Source organism: Prionailurus bengalensis, chromosome A3 (assembly GCF_016509475.1).
Source record: "Prionailurus bengalensis isolate Pbe53 chromosome A3, Fcat_Pben_1.1_paternal_pri, whole genome shotgun sequence".
NCBI classification, from domain to species: Eukaryota; Metazoa; Chordata; class Mammalia; order Carnivora; family Felidae; genus Prionailurus; species Prionailurus bengalensis.
In genome coordinates, this window is record NC_057354.1 from 29581090 (window position 1) to 29585938 (window position 4849).

Genomic DNA, 4849 nt, shown 5'->3' on the forward strand with positions numbered 1-4849 from the left:
ATAGATCACAGGGGGCGCCTGGGTGGCTCAGTCCATTAAACATCCAACTCTCAATCTTGGCTCAGGTCATGACCTCACGGTTTGCCAGTTCAAACCCCGCATCATGCTCTGTGCTGATGGCTGGAAGCTTGCTTGGGATTCTGTCTCTCCTTCTCTCTGCTCCTACCCTGCTTGTGTGCTCTCTCTCTTTCTCAAAATAAAAATAAACTTAAAAAAATATTAAAAAAATAGATCACAGACCTACAAGTAAAACTCCAAACCTTCTAGAAGAAAACATACAGGAAAATAGTTGTGACCTTGAGTTAGGCAAAGATTTTTTAGATATGTCACCAAAAGTATAAACCCGAAATACTGCCCCTAATTAAAATTTAAATGGTCTCTTCTTCAAAAGACACTGCTAAGAAAAAGACAAGCCACAGAACGAAAAAGTATTGGTAAACCACCCATCTGATAAAGGACTTGAATCAAGAATAAAGAGTTTTCAAAGCTTGAGAAGTTTTAAAAAGGGGGGGGGGGGAGGGGAGGGAGGAGCAGAGGAACAATTTGAACCGAAACTTTACCAAAGAAGATAAATAGATTGCCAATAAACACAGGAAAAGAAGCTGAACTTCATTAGTCATTACGGAAATGCCAATTAAAACCACATCACCCACGTATTGTAATACGTAATATTAGGAAGACTAATACCAAGTGTTGGTGAATATGTGGAGGAACTATATCCCTCACGCACTGCTAGTGTGAATATAAAATGGGACATCCACTATGGGAGAATCTTTGTCAGTTTCTTAACAGTTAAACATACAGGGGCGCCATGGTGGCTCAGTTGGTTAAGCGTCCGATTCTCAATTTTGGCTCGCGGTTCTCAAGGTTCGTGAGTTTGAGCCCACGTCAGGCTCTGCGCTGAGCGTGCAGAGCCTACTTGGGATTCTCCCTCTGCCCCTCCACTGCTAGTGCTCGCTCACTCTCACTCTCAAAATAAATTAAAAATAAACATTAAGAAAAAAGAATATATTAATAAAAATAAATAAATAAAAGTTAAACATACATCTACTGTATGATTCAGTCATTTCATTCTAGGTATCAGAAATGAAAACATGTGCCCATTGGGGACTGTGGGTGGCTCAGTCGGTTGAGCATCTGACTCTTGGTTTCAGCTTAGGTCATGATCTCATGGTTTGTGGGTTCGAGCCCCGTGTGGGGCTCTGAGCTGACAGCACGGAGCCTGCTTGGGATTCTCTCTCCCTCTCTCTCTGCCCCATCCCTGCTCGCACCCTCTCTCTAAAAATAAATAAAGTTTAGGGGCGCCTGGGTGGCACAGTCGGTTAAGCGTCCGACTTCAGCCAGGTCACGATCTCGCGGTCCGTGAGTTTGAGCCCCGCGTCAGGCTCTGGGCTGATGGCTCGGAGCCTGGAGCCTGTTTCCGATTCTGTGTCTCCCTCTCTATCTGCCCCTCCCCCGTTCATGCTCTGTCTCTCTCTGTCCCAAAAATAAATAAACGTTGAAAAAAAAAATTAAAAAAAAATAATAAAAATAAAAATAAATAAAGTTTAAAATTTTTTTAAAGAAGTGAAAACATATGTCCATACAAAGATTTGTACATAAATGTTCATAGCAGCTTTATTTGCAATAGGCAATAACTAAAAATAACTCAAATGTCCATCAACAGGTGAATGGGTAAACATTGGTACAGCCACAGACTCAGCTGTAAAAAATGAGGTACTGATACACATAACATGAATTTGCATGTTTTTCCTTTTATCCCACTAATTAGGCTGAATGAAAGCCAGATTAAATGGGCACCTAGTTAACTCAGTACGTTAAGTATCCAACTCTTGATTTCGGCTCAGGTCATGATCTCATGGTTCATGAGATTGAGCCCTGCATGGGGCTCCACGCTGAGTTTGGAGCCTGCTTGGGATTCTCTCTCTCCCTCTCTCTCTGCCCCTCCCCCACTTATGTACACGTGCATGCTCTCTCTCAAAATAAACTTTGAAAAAAGGAAGCCAGATTTTATTTATTTATTTATTTATTTTAAATTTTTTTTTTTTTTTAACGTTTATTTATTTTTGAGACAGAGAGAGACAGAGCATGAACAGGGGAGGGTCAGAGAGAGGGAGACACAGAATCCGAAGCAGGCTCCAGGCTCTGAGCTGTCAGCACAGAGCCCGACGCGGGGCTCGAACTCACGGACCGCGAGATCATGACCTGAGCTGAAGTCGGCCGCACAACCGACTGAGCCACCCAGGCGCCCCGGAAGCCAGATTTAAAAAAAAGAGTGCCTATTTAATGATTCCATTTACGCAAAATTCTGGGAAGTGCAAACTGACCTATAGTAACAGAAAGCAGATCAGTATCAATGGTTCCTTGGTGTTGGAAGGAGGGAGATGTGAGGTTGTGGGGAGAGAAAGAAGGAAGGGTTCATAAAGAGGCAAGATACATTTCATTATCTTGATTGTGCTGATGGCTTCATGAATGCATGTCAAAATTTGTCAAATTATACATTTTAAATATATGCAGTTTATCGTCTGTCAGTTACATCTCAATAAAGCAAGGTTTTTTTTTTTTTTTTTTTTTTTTTAAGCGTAGGTCCATTTCGTGCAGAGTTTATCTTTTACCAGTGTACATGGTAGGGGTACTTAAACACTGAGATGAAGTCAACATGCAAGGAACTGGAAAGCAAGCGATCTGCTTTTGTTGGGAAAATTCCAGTTTGGTTAAAACGTTTTGAAAAAAAAATTCCACTGATTTTCTTTTCTCGAAACACTTACTTTCCTTGGAAAATAAAGACTGGCATCACAGCTGACGTGCTTATGTATCTTTTACTCCTTTCAGGACTACCTAAGTATGGCAAAGGAAAGGATATTGGAACCATTCTTTAAAAACCAAGATTCCATGAATGAGAGGGAGCCTGTGTAAGATGGCCTACTAAACGTGAATGGGTTTTGAGACAATGAAGTTTGGGTTCTGCCATGCTTAAGTAGCAAATAGTGTGCCTACGTACTGGAGAAACACAAGATTTTCATCATTTTTACATCTCAAAGGTCAGGAAACAATTTAAATGTATGTAATGACATGTATGTGGCTGTTGTTTTAAGTTTCTTGCTTCCTAGTCACAACTGAATAAAACCTATACCAGGGAAGTATCTTGTACTATATGCTTATGTGATCAACTGAAAATAAAATAGTTTATCTCCATTATACTCTTGTGATAGATTTCAAGTCTATGTTAAGTGAAGGAAAGGTTATGACACATAACCGTGGGCGGTGGGAGCTACGTAGTGAGATGGGGTGATTAGAAATGCAGGGGGTAGAATGACTAGGATATGAAGCACACTGAACAGTCTCAAGGTTGCTAACAGAGAGTTCCAGAATTGGGATGGGATTTGAAGGGAGTGGAAAAGCCTAGGGAAGGATTGATAGGGAAGGTAACAAGGAGTTTTTAGAGGACAAGATGGCAAGCAACAGAGAGGGCCAGGTGAGACTGGGTAACTCACTCTTTTCTTATGTCAGTCAGTCCAGGTGGACAGTTTTCTCCAGCAACACTGAGAAGTTCCAGAATCAGAGGTGCAAAAGTGTCCAGAGGAAAGGGTTTTGTGGAAAGGCAGGAAAGAGTAGGCAAACCAGGTGCAGGTCTGCTCCAAGGATGGGTTTTTATTAACAAAAATAAGTTTTCTGAGAAAAAAATCTAAAATCTTACCTCCCTAACACAAGGGTTTCTTTCATTTTAGTAGGTTCCTTTCCATCTTACATCTATACCAAAGAAAAGCAAGTTTATTTGTATCTTTCAATTCTCAACTACCCTTGCTCTCAAAAGCGTATTAACTCACATTGTCTGTACCAGTTTCCCCAGCACCAGCGGGCTAACTTAATAGCTTCCTTTCTTTTGCACTTAGTTGATTGTCATCAATGACCAACACTTTTCTAGTCTGCTCTCATCTCCTTTTGTGTGAGATACGATCTCCTTTGCCATGATAAAATTTTAATAACAAGTGTGGAAACTCAATACAAGAAATCTGTGTCTCTCTCTTCCACCCAATTCTCCTTCAAGATGATTTAGCGGGTCTCCATCACCTTCTTCTCCTGTCTTACACCACCTGTCAGCCTACTGTCATGCTCCATCCCCCAACCCCGGGACACCCACCCATGTTCCCATATGGCCCACACTCCACCCTTGATGCTTAGGAGAGTCACAAACCTAGGGTCAACACCACTTGTCGAGGCTGAAACCCTGTACTCTTTAACTTACAGAGTTTGGCACAGCCTCTAACCGCCCCCCACCCCACACCTTGGAATTCTCCCTCAGCTCCTCCTCTGCTGCCACCTTCCCCCAACCAAAGAAGTTGGTCTGTGTTCAGTTTGCTCCCATTGCGCAATATGTCTATTAAGTAATGGATTTCTAATCAGCCTTCCACTGGAGTCTGGAAGCTTCTCGTTTAACAGTTCGAACCACTTAATGAGTGTTCACTCTGTGCCAAGAATTGTGCAGATAACTGAGGGACGTGTATGTGCTCAGAAATAAACGAATGCTGAAGGCATTAAGACTGGGAAATATGGGTGAGAACTAGCCACATCCAAAATTCCTAATATTGACAATTGCAACTCAGCCCTTGTTATTTTCCAATCCCAAAGAGCAGCTGACAACAGGAGACCCCTCCAGGATCTTTAAGCACACCTGTGTTCTGGTAAGGGTGGAAATGAGTGTGTGAGATAGCAAGAACACATTCGATGATTTTTAAATAGTATGAGGTGAGAGGTGAAAGGTCCAAGGTTGGAGAGGATCCAGAGACAGCTCCCCAACCCATGAGATCATGGTTTGGGAGACCAATTCCCTCACACAGGAAGATGCCAC